This window comes from Myxocyprinus asiaticus, chromosome 13 (genome assembly GCF_019703515.2).
Source record: "Myxocyprinus asiaticus isolate MX2 ecotype Aquarium Trade chromosome 13, UBuf_Myxa_2, whole genome shotgun sequence".
NCBI lineage: Eukaryota > Metazoa > Chordata > Actinopteri > Cypriniformes > Catostomidae > Myxocyprinus > Myxocyprinus asiaticus.
The window spans coordinates 28,585,825-28,598,920 of record NC_059356.1 but is presented as its reverse complement, the minus strand read 5'-3'; the positions used below and the strand labels follow the sequence as shown (position 1 = coordinate 28,598,920).

The 13,096-nt window shown below is 42.6% G+C and overlaps 1 pseudogene; it reads left to right on the top strand.

Moving 5' to 3' along the window:
* Positions 1-240: 240 nt before the first annotated feature.
* Positions 241-13,096, top strand: part of LOC127450447 (proline-rich protein 12-like) — a 23,060-nt pseudogene continuing 10,204 nt past the window's right edge.

Here is a 13,096-nt window from a genome sequence, read left to right as displayed (position 1 = left end):
ACATAAGCTTCAGCCGCGTTGCTGTTTCTGCTGCGAAGGACAATAGGCATAGAGAGATATATAAGAGGGCAAAAGAGGGAAGGGGAGGAAGAAACCGGATTTTTTTGTGGTGGCGGTGGTTGGTGTAATACTCCCCCCCCCCCCCCCCCCCGTATCCTCCATCTCCCCCTCCTCCTCCCTCCATTCCTTTTCCCCTCTGTGCTGGTCCTATTCTTGAGGACTTGCTTGTGAAACGGGAGAGATAAACAGACATTGCGCGTACAGGAAAGGACACGGGTAGAGATAGCGTGTTAAAATTAAGAAATACCTCCCTCCCCTTCCCCCTGTCTATCTCTCCATCTTCATCCCTTGTCTCTTCTTTAATGGATAGAAATTATCCTGGCACAGGATTCGGTGATTTGGGCGCTGGAACGGGATGGAGTTACGAGAGATCGGCGAAGGCAAGGTAAGGCGCCCGTGCAAGTATACTTCCATCCACTGGATGCAGAAATATGCTTGGCTGGCTGTAACAATGCCCATGCCGACGGACTCAAAGCAATGCATGTTCCCACTCTCGTTCCCAGTGCTATGTGCATTGAGCTACATTGATTATATTGTCGGAGGCTCCACGTACAGCCATCAGTATTGTCATTTCTGAGGGAGGAGGGGGTGTCTTGAAAATGCAAGGAATGCGATTGAGAGTTAATGCGTGATACGGAAGGTAGACTGAGACAGAAAAAAGGGGGGGGAGTGGGGCGAAAAGAGGGGGGATGGGATGATGTTGCTAGCTTGCTAGCGTATTATTAAAAATCAAACCGTTTATCTTGGAGGCACACTAAACAGGACACTGCATGCCATGCTTTTGTAAATGCTAATTCGGCGTAGTGAGCAATGCGTGGCGCAAAATGCACGTTGACAAAGCGTTATTTTGCAGGCAACCAATTAGAAGCAATCAAATATATTTGGGATGAAGTGGTTGCTAGCTACTGTATGCAGCTTATAACTAGCAAACACTGTTTGTCTGCAAAATGGAATGGGATTTATTCTGAAAATATTGCGCGGCGGTACCTTTTGTCATGGGGGGCGGGGGGCTTTATCAGAATGTCAAATAACAAAAATGCATAGATGAAGTTCCATAAAGTCAACATGTATTGTTCAGTTACACAAAGTACAGTAAACGCTGTAAGAACAACAACGGCTGGCCGCTAACTCTTACTTTGAAAAGCTCAGAGCGTTTTTTCGTAAATGCGTAACAATGTACAAAATCGCATATTTTTTAATTATGCCAAACTTTGCATATCCTGCTGCTGATTGCTATTTTCTAGTTAAAATATTACCATCTCTGGTGATTGCACTGTTGTCCTGCGTCGAGTCGTTTTAGCAGCCACTTGGAAACGTACCAAAATTGTGTGTAATGCTCCTTAGTGAAACTACAGCGTGACCGAGCCGTGCAGAGTGTAAACATAAACCTAGACGCACTGCAAACATATTTTCAACCACAAAGGCTTTACAACCAGAAGGACTAATTGAAAACCGACTATACATTACCCAAAGGCTACAACCGTTTTAAAGGCTTTCTACCTTTGAAGAATTGGCTGCATTATAATATTAGAATGAATGTGAAATTGTCTACTGCTTCCGGAATATCTGACTATTAGAATATCTTGCACTCACAGTTTTAGGTACGTTCAAGCGCACCCGTGTGTTCCACTATTTTCGCGGCCTACTTACAGTTCAAAGGCGCACGGCTACGTACATTATCAGTCGCCGTGACAACCAAATCAATCTTAGCAGTTTACAGAGCGCGCATGCAATCATTCTTGGTGGCTGGCATTGCACGTAGGAAGTCTGCCGTTCAATGGGGTGCATACCTTAATCTGTTGTTGTCTAGGCAACACTTTTTGGGATAATCTTGGTATATTTTATGGTACAGTGGGATGCATATAATAAAAAGTCTTCTATTCATTGCCTTTGCAAACCTACGTCCATTTGAAAGATTAATTCATCACTGTAGGTTGTATCTCATCTTGTGGGAGAGGGTTTCTTAATTCAGACAGGCGCAGTCACAATCTGGTGCCTTTTCGTCTCCTGTGCAATAATGTTTCAAGTGTTGTTACATTTTACATTTGGAGTGGATCCCTTTTTTTCCTTGCATGACAGGACAACACTAGGGCCATTCTTTCTTTAAATATCACCCCTTGATTTAAGGAACCCTCTCGTATCCGTGCGAGATGGTATGTAGCAGAAATTCCATCCTAGCACATCTGTTTTTAATGTCATGGAAAGCATTTGTATTTCAATGTAGGGTGTCTGAGATGAGGTAGCATTTCCCTAATATCCTGGCATATGAGACCACATCCAAGGATGCTGGAAGTCTGTCCTGTCTTATCCATGAACGATAAGAGGAACTGCTGGCTTGCAGTTGAATTCTTGAATATTGTGTTTCTGATTGAAGAGCATCTCTGTAGACTCGTAGGGAAATTGATAGAATCCAGGATCTTAATGAGGAGTGCAGGCTTATGATGAGGGACAAGCTTCAGTGCTGATGCTTCTGCAGAGCCTGAAAGCATCCTCTGGATAGAATGAAATGAAATGATTTTGTATTGAATCTTCTCACTGCTAGTTTTCTAACATTTGCTACCACTTGAATATTATGATAGCAAGACTGCTGTTTTGGGGCATTGGAAGCATAACCCATTACACGATGAAACTCAAAAGTGTTTAATTTACATAATAACATGAAAGTAAATGAAACTTAGATCTGTGTAGGATACCACATTCCACAACATTGTTTCTAATAAGAAGAAATGTTGTTGCATGTGTTAAAATTAAATGTTAATAAACCTATTACCTGGCAGGACTTGTAGACATTGCAGCATGGGGATGAGCCCAACACAGGGGTATTACTCTACAATGCCAAGGTTCACCAGTCACTCTGTCCTTCATAAGGTACCTTATACATCCACCACACACTAACACCTCTGCACAGTTCTAATGGAGATTAATGGCCATGATTATGTTCCCCATCAGGTCGTAAACATTTTGCACCTGTTGGCAGGGACTGTGTTGAATTACCGCCTATATAATGGGGCGTAGTCATGTACAGTGAATTAAAAAGAGCTTCTTAACTTAAGCCTTCCTTTAATATCTCTTCTCATCTCATCTCTACTCTACTCTCTTTACTTTAGGTTACTTACATTTACATTAAAATATTTACTCCTCACAATGTGGTATTTTTTCCACTTAGGCATAAACATATGGTTTAGGTAAAAAATATAAGTAAAAAAAATATAAGTAAAAAAACCCACATAAAAATCATAATAAAAATGAAATACTATATACTAATTGTATATACATTTCCCCTCTCTCTCTGTTACTTGTCAAATTAACAAGATTAATTAATTGACTAAAGGTGTAAGCCAAACATGATGAGAAAAGAGAGGAGAGATTGAGAATAAGACACGAGTGGAAGAAAAAATTTCTTTTAGAATGTACATGTAAGATGTCCTTCAATATCCCTTATATGCTACTTGTGAAGTTCATCATCAGCCTAATTGTCTCTGGACTGCCTCTTTGGGATTAAGAGCCAGTTGTGGTCTAATTCTTATCAAACCTCACATCAATCTTCATGACTTTGATTACGTCAATCCCTTTGGCTCACCTAGAAGTGAAACTGCTTCTTTGGTTCAAAAGAGTTGTTATTGAATGCATTTGGATGATCACATTTGATAAGAGAGTACTGATGTTATGATTGCATTAATAATTTAAGTGAAGACATTGAGTTGCAGGAGAAACATCTTCATGTCAATGGACTTATATTATGCTTGTTATAAAAAATATAATATCTAGCTTAAATAAAATAATCAGATGCAATTTCCCAATTTTATCTCAAGTTCTTTAATGCTATTTTGCATGGCACCATGATTCAGACTAATACTTTTTTAAACAATGACTCAGCTTATTTGCTTTGCTTGCCTTTTGTATGTAAGCTGGAACAATATCACATAACATATCCAGCAATGTATCAAAACACCATGAGGGTACTTTTGTCATATCACACACAGCGTATGTATTATGCCAGAGGTGCAGCCAGTGAGGCAGTTGGCAGCAAGGAAGTGCACTCTCACTCATGCATTTAATTGTTTAACCTAGTTCTTTATCCAGTTAATTACACAAGTCCTCTGCCTCCATGATGTGAGTGTTTTTAAAAGAGATGGACATACTTCCAGATGGAAGCCCTTCAGGATGGACATCAGTTGGTTTTGTCACAATTATTAAGGCTTTCGGCAGACACGTTATCACAGTGACTATATTGAGCCTAGGAGTCTATTTAATGGAAAATGGCAATTCAGATCCACTCTTATATTCTTTCTGGACTAAGTCCTACGAAATTGTGAGTTTTTATGGAGAGGATGTACACATGCCATTGAGGGAGTTATTGTTTAGAGAGTATTTAGGTACATTATTGAATGCTGCACTAGTGTAGAGGTTTGAATTAAGTCTTTCTTTGATAGGTTTTAAAATAGATTTTCTTGTCCACTCCACTGCTTCTGTTGAATGACACCCACCCCCTCACCACGCGCTCACTCAGTATGTGGTGTCTGTGGCTTCCCACTCTGGTCTTGGAGTGAGAGGGATCTAGACTAACTGAGCAGTACTCACACTAAGAGCCTGTTGTTGGGGAGGGGATTACAAAGGCAATTCAGTCAGCAGAGAGCTTTTATCAATGAACGCTCTGTATCTTACCTCAGCAACATCCTAACCGCCATTGTCAACTTAACTGGCCACTCTCATGAAAAGGAACAACAGAGGTAGTCTGCAAAGACTGCAAAAGACAGTTGATTGGTTGGCAACAGGTGGGGTGGCCAATCAGAATACTGAGCTACACTCAGTATCTTTGCACATAAAGGAGCACAGCAGTGGTAAATGTGACAAGTTTAAAAAATAATTTAATATTGAAGAAAATTGCCTTGTTTTGTCAGTCATGGGTTAAATATTTATTAATAAGGCATCACTTTTGCCTGTGTGGGGTCCAAAATTCTGAGACTACATAAAAACATTTTTTCACTCAAATTGTTATGCTGATAATCTAATTTGAATCAAAATAAAATGGGGAAAAAAGATTAAAGTAGAAAAGAAGGCAAAATAGAAGCATTTTCAATGGTCAAGCTGTTGGACTCCACTGTATATTTGTTTAATAAAGAGAAAGCTAATGTACATTTGATGCTAATGTATTAGATATGTTTATACAGTATGTAGGCCTATATGTTTTCACTATTATAGGGATATGATAATATGAATAGTTGAAGCCTGGCAAAATCAGATCTTCGAAGCTATTTGGAAGAGGGAGGATATGGAAGTGAGTAGGCTGTTTAAAGAGCTAATCTTTGTGTGTGGCTGTGGTGTGAGAAGAATAATGCCAACTGATCAACTGATACTCTATACAGGGATTTAGTATGAGCTAGAGCCCAACAGACCTTTTTACTGTCCTGAAAGGGTGTGCAGTGATGTCAACGATTGCATGCTACCTTTAAAAGCCTATTGGTTATTGTCCATAAAAAATACAGTGAATTATTTATTTTGTTAGTCTTGCAAAATTAGGTGTAAATAAAGAATAAACAAGTAGTTTAAGCAAGAGTTTTTTTTTTTTTTTTTTGTAAAGACACGAAAGTCATAGTACATACTATGTACATACTCTTGGCTAATCAGAAAATTAAGTGATTAGTGAAAAGTTAATTTCTAAAGGAAAAAAATCATTATCTTATTTATTAATAATAAGCAGAAATACCCTCAAATTTTATCTGTTTAACAAAGATATTGATTATAGTGTCTGTTAAATGAACAATATAATTGCCTTTTAACAAAAAATGTAATTGTGTGTGTAGCTCTATATATAAGAACTTAAACTGATATACTGTAAGAAAAAATTTATAAGAAATGTACAACAGTTTGAAATACTTAGACAATGTTTTCTTTTTTGATTTAAAGGTTCTGAAAGATTTATTTTCTTCTTTTGTCTAATACTAAAAAAAATATATATTTTAGAAATGTGGTAGGATGCTGAGGTAGTGTGTACGCTTACTAATACTGTATTATTGCAAACCAATAAACCATAATAGTATATTGCTTTGAATTATGTTATGAAAGGGGAACATTTATTTTTATAATTATATTATGAAAGGGGAAAATTTATTTTTATAATTATATAATGAAAGGGGAAAATTTATTTTTATAATTTAATATTCAAAATAAGCATTTATTTACATGTTCTTCTTGATTTTATGCAATTGTGAAGAGCGAAAAACGCATCACTCCATATGAGGTTTTAATGTCCATCTTAAATGAGAATCTTCTACTAAAATGAGCCATTATACATATTTTAAGTCTTTTTTGATGTGTGTATGATGGCCTGGACAAATAAAGGAAAAAGGTAATTTCAGAACCCCTAATATCATATAAAACATAAAGCTACTTGCAAACAATTACTCTATTTACCTGTCTGTGGCATACCCTCTGTCAATATCATCTCTTTGAAATCTTTTTTTCAGTTTGGTTTATGGGAGTTCCAGATCCTCTCATCCAGACACAGAGCTCCTCCACCGCCAACCTTATGCTACACCACACCCCCTGCAGGGATACGCAACAAACCACCATCCTGGGAGTTCTGGACAGGGTGGGGCATGGGGTGCAGGAAGGAGCTTGGGTAAGGTCTACAAAATGACATCTGTGTGAAGCTTGATTGATCTGTATCAAGCATGATTGATAAGTATAATAAACCCCATTTACACCTGGTATTAAGATGCATCTCGGCTGATCCGAATACATGTGGTCAGGCAAGACACATGGCTGTTTTCACCTGGATGGTCAAATGCGTCTCCTATGACCACTTATGTTCAGATTTCTAAGGGGAGGGTCTCTGATTTTATGATGACATACATCAGGCACTATGTCAGTGTGTGACTGCTTGATAATAAATTGCAAAATAGTCAGAAAAGACAAAGAAAGCACAAACCCGGTGCACTGTTTCACCCAGATGCAGCTGAAATTTAATTCAAGCACAAACGCAACATTTCAAGCTAAGTTCTCCATTATTTTAATGGAATACCTGTTTTAATAGAGCTTCTTTATTAAAGTGTGTGCTTCTCATCTGTGTCACTGCATGTTGATCTCAGACACTCTGAAGAAGTGCAGTGAAGAGCTCGTGCATGTATATGTATGCGCCTTTTCAGATATTCCGACCTGATGGTTATTTCCTTTTAAAGCCGCACATAACAGGCAACATTTAAAAAAAAAAATTTTTTTAGCGCAGTGCTTGATTTACAGGTATGGGGTGGTGCTTCGATGCTTCTGGAAGGCATCAGGACAGATTAGCGTTTACACCTCAAATGCAATGTGGTCACGTGTTTTTAACTACATCCATATGTGGTTTTTGTGATCCAATCAAAAAACTTTGTGTACCCCGTTTACACTTGCATTTAACGCTGACCACTTGTGATCGGATCACCCAAAACGCATCTTAATACCAGATGTAAAGGGGGTCATGGTGACATTGAAAGTCATTGCATGAAAAATATAAACAGATGTCTTCTGTACTGTTCTATAGTCCATTCTGTACCATAATGAAGAGATGTGTTGAAAAAGAAAAGCGGACCATTAAGCAGGTGTTATATTTTGTCATTGTAACAGTTATAATCTCTCTTAGGGCTCTCAGGCTTGTTTGATACTGGGCTACATGCCAGCCCCTCAGGGCCAGATGCTTCAGTTATGAATTTGATCTCTGCTTTGGAATCTCGAAGTGCTCAGCCTCCTCCCTCTGCCTCTTCCCTTCTCTCCCAGTTTCGCACCCCCACCTGGCAAAGTGGTAAGTATTGATGTTTTGTATTCAATAACCAATCTAATATTGAATTTTGAAATATACCATGAAACGAAGAAAGTCATTTGTAAGAAACATATTATCAACTGCTGAATCATTTCCTTTCTCATTTTCTTTCCTTCTCTGTTTCTGTAGCAATGCATACTGCAGCCCCTGCAGAGCTATTCATTTCTGGGGCACTACCTGGCTCTGGCTCATTTCCCTCTTCCTCTGCTCTGTCAGCATATCAGCACCCTGCATCCTTCTCAGGGCGCTCCTTCCCTGGGGTGACCCCTTCATTATCTCTGCAAGACACGCCTACCTTCAGTCCTACTTCCAACGGTCTCCTGTCACCCCATGATCCTTTGCTGCATATTAAGACGCCCTCCCAGTCAAGTCTTGGCTTTGACCGTCTTTTGTCTTCACAAAGCGGGGCCGCTTCGTATAGAGGGTCACAAGAGCCCACTAGTGCTCCCCCACCACAGGCACCTGCATCCTCCTCAACACGCCATTTACCACCCCATCAGTTTAATCTACTCTCTTCACAGCTTCAGGACCAGTCCTCCCAGATCTACAATTCTTCTGTGTTTTCTTCTGCACCTGCACCCCCACAACCTCCACAATCCCAGGAAAGGGCCGTCCCCAGGCAAGACAGTGTGATCAAGCACTACCAGCGACCTTCTCCTGCGCAATCTCAACTTTCCTCTTCCACACCTCATCCTCTACAGCACTATCTTAGTTGTAGTGCATCAGGATACCAGCAGATACCCCATCATCGGCATGGGGGAGTAAACTGTAGCCCACTGGGTGAACAGAGTCCATCATCTGACCCCAAACCCTCTCCCCGATCAGAACAAGCTTACCGCCCTATCATCCAGCCCCCGTACACCTCCTCCTCAGCTGGCTCAGGTGGTGGGATTGGAAAAACAGGAAAGAGTTCCAGTTCAAGTAGTGGCTACTCTTCCTCTGGCTCTTCCTCATCTCGAACTCCTCACACTCCTCCTTCAGCTTCCTCCACCTCTTCTTCCTCCTCCGCTGCCTCTAATCATAATATCTCATCCAGTACCTCCTCGGCACCCTCAAGGCAGCAGCCACCACCTCAGTCAGCACCGCAACCCCAACCCCAACCCCCTCCACCTCCCACAGTGTCATCCACCGCTACACAACAGCAGCCTCCAAAACCTTGCTTGTCCACATATGGCTCTCCTGTTGCTTCTGTCAAACCAACTGCTGGCCTTCCTGGTCAAACCCCTCCACAGCAACAGTCATATTCACCAAGCCAGCTACCACCCTCCCACCTACCACAGCCGTATGGTGGATTCAGTTCTCCACAGGCCCAGGATCTTGGTTCCAGCCTTGGAGGGTCTGGAAAAGCATATGGAAGTCTTGGAGGAACGGGGCGTTCATTTTCAGCTGAGGTAGTCTATGGCTCTGATTCAGGATATGGTTCTTTGCCACCATCTCTTGGAGGGGCAGGAAGTCCTTCAATGGGCTATAGTGGAACAGGACATTCACCTGCCCTAATGGTGTCTGGAGGTGGTACGAGCACAACAAGCAGTACCACTGGCTCAGGAGCTGGTAGTTCAGGAAGTGTAGGTGGTGGTAGTAGTAGTGTAGCAAGTGGTGGTACAGGATCATACCACCTCCCAGATTCCAGCCCTTCATCCTCAAGTAATTCTGGAATCATCCGCCCAGGTCTGCACTCCCCTGTACCATCTCGCCCTGCACAGTCACCTGGAGGAAATGGGGGTAACAAGTACCTGTCCTCAGTCCTTTCCCCGGCATTTCTGGCTTCTCCACAGGGATACTCAGACACAAGGGTACCAGCTCAGCAGACACAGTCTTATCATACAACACCACCAAAATCTAAGTCTGATTCTAAAATACTTGGGGTAGAGAGATCCCAAGAGGAAGATGAAGAAGATGAAGATGACTTTTTGATCCAGCACTTATTGCATTCACAGAGTCCTGCACCCAACCCCTCCCAGCATCATTCTCAACAAGCTCAGCAGGTAGCCTCACAACAGCAGCAGTCCCAGTCCATACCCCAGAGTAGAGATGGAGGAAAGAGTCTTTCTGCTTATGAGCTCAACAAGGCATCTGAGGAACGCTACCATTTACAGAGTGTAATTCGGACTAATAATACCACCAACAGTGTGGCTTCAGTTTCTGCTGGCTCTTGTGGTCCAGGAACAGGTTTAGAGAACCAGTTAGAGATGTCTCTGAAAAAGCAGCAACAGACTAAGGCTGATAGAGTGCTCTCTGGAACTGGTGCAAATGGTGGTCGAGGTGCTGTTGACTCATTGCCACACTCTCACTCACATGGTCAACATCCTAACCAACTTGACTCTCTTGGTACAGTAGTCCATTATGGCAGAGGAGACCCTTACACTCATCAGACCCATCAACATCACCCTCCACACCCATCACAATCACAGCACTCTCAACATTCACAGCACTCTCACCCCCACTCAATGTCTCACTCTCATATGGATCTCAAGAAAGCTCAGGATCCTTCAGAATTATCCTACCTGCGAAAGACACCAGACTTGCAACAGCGACAGAACCCGTCCTCCCTTGGCCTAATGGATTCCCCACCCGACCCGCCTAAGCAATCCTCCCAGACTCACATTCTCCAATCTGTCCTTTCTCATACCACTCGAAACAAAATGGACAACCATCAGGCTCCTTCGCAGCAACAACACCCAATGAGTCAGCAGGCAATGATTGGACCAACTGGTGGATTAGGCACTGGTGGTTCTGGAGGTGTAGACACTCAGCCACAGACCTCTCAGCTTCAACTCCAGCTTCAGTCCCAAACTATGGAGGCCCACTATGGACGTGAGGCTCATCGAAACCAAAGCCAGTCTAGTCAAAATTCAGTTTCACCACTAGACTTGCTAGAGAGATCCCTCTCCAGGACAAATAGCCGGGAAGGGACAGGGTCATCTGAAAGAGTTGGTGCAGGAGATGGGAGCACCAATGATAATCAAAGACAACAGCAACAACATAGGATGCCCTCACACCATCAGCCTCACCATCCACAACAACCAGCTGCAGAGCTTCATGATTTCTTATCTGAGCCTGATATGACCATGCCAGCCCCCTCTCATTTGCACCATATGACCTCACACCATCCACCCCCTCATTCCCACCATCAGCCTCAGCCACATCCCCATCACCAACACCCTCACCAGCACTCTCACCACATGCAACCAACTTCTGGACCTCCACAGCCCCAAGCCCAGCCCAGGGAACAAGAACCCCAGCTCTCCCAGCCACAACTGGATCAACTCAAAGAGCATCAGTTTGACACAAGCAGTCCTGTAGGAAAAACAACTCAGAACCAGGGGCAGAGCCAAGAGCAGCAACAGCGGTTTGTGCCACTGACCTCTATCTGTTTTCCAGATTCTCTTCTCCAAGATGAAGATCGATCATTTTTCCCAGGGATGGAGGATATGTTTTGCTCTGAGGACTACAAGGCTAGCTGTGCTGGGGGAGGTGGAAGTGCTGGACAAGGAGGCCAGGATGGTGTGCCAGAGGCACGTGGAACAGTACAAGTTGGAATGGATGCAGTTAAAACTACAGGTGGTGGAGCAGGTGCATATGACATTATGGGTCACCATGGTGATCAGGGTTATGGGCAGTATTGTCACAGCTTGTCTGAATCTGGCAATGGCACTATGCACTTAGATATGGACCCCATGAAATCCCATGAACTCCCATCCACTGTAAACACAGAACAGCTGGGCTTAATCCAGTCTCAGGGCCCAGGGCTTGGAATGGGAGGTACGGGGCATGTTGTGGACGGAACTGGGAACAAAATGATGGGCTCTGTAGGTGTTGGTAGTGGTCCTGGCACAGGGGGACTTACCTCACCCATCTTTTGCTCCTCTAGGCCTAAAAAACTTTTAAAGACAAGCTCATTTCACCTCCTAAAACAGCGAAAAGATCCTAATGCCCAGCCACAGGCTAAGAAGAACTATGCCCAAGAATATGAGTTTGAAGATGATGAAGATAAAGCAGATGTTCCAGCCGACATCCGCTTAAACAGCAGGCGTCTCCCAGACTTGCTTCCTGATCTTGTGTCCAGCTGCAGAGAGTCTGGAGGTGGTTCAGGAGTTGGCAGTTTAAGCCCCTTGATAGGGGATTTAGATTTCTGCCACTCCTCAGGTTACCCAACACTTGGACCTCCCCCACAGCTTCTCCCTCATGATGGCCCAAAGAAAAGAGGGAGGAAACCCACCAAACCTAAACGTGAGGGTCCACCAAGACCCAGGGGTAGACCACGTATTCGACCTTTTCCTGAGCCTCCATATGGCAGGAACATGATGGGACCTTGTGGAGAGAGTAGAAGGGGTCGTGGTCGAGGAAGAGGGCGTGGAAGGAAGGATGATCACATGATGGAGATGCACAGAGACATGAACAAGGGGCAAAACTACCATCAACAAGCACCTCACCTCCATCATCAACCACAGTTACAACAGCACATGCACCACCATTTACAACAACAGCAGCAGCAGCAGCACCAACCACAACATATGCACCAACAACATCACATGCATGTACAACACCTTCATCAACAGCAGCAACAGCATCAACATCATCAACAACAATTTACACATCAGTCTCAGCAACAATATCAAGAGCCAATCAAGGTAAATGAAGGGTTGTGATTAGCATCAATTGAAAGAATGATATTGTGGGAATAATGAATCATTGAAAATGTAGCTTATGTGCAGTATATATTCATTAGAGTAATACAATTTTTATGTGAATACTTAAATACTACTATCTTCCTCCCAGATTAAGCTCCCTATTCCTTCCATGCCCTCATCTGACTCCCTCCTGAGGACAGACTCCCTGTCTAGTACAGATCCAGTTCTGTCTGATGGTTCAGTAGGATCTGCACCATCTCTTGGTTTGAGCCCAGGGCCCAATACTGGTATTGACATAAACCGAAATGATATGAACGTTGGTCAGGAAAAGATGAAGCAGAAACCCCAGGAGGTCAGTCTACTGCTTATATTCATCCTCTACTCACAAAACGTGTTGTGAATGTTGAAATTTAGGAGAAAACATTTAAATAACACCAAATTAATCCAGTGCTTTACACAATGCAGAGCAAAGGTTAGTGCTATGGTTCTGCTATTTAAAAAATACTGTATGTTGCTCTAATAGCAGTAAACTTTAGACACCTTTGTGATAAATGTAATACATGTCAAACCATTTACTAGTTCATATTCTTCAAATGACCTACAGATT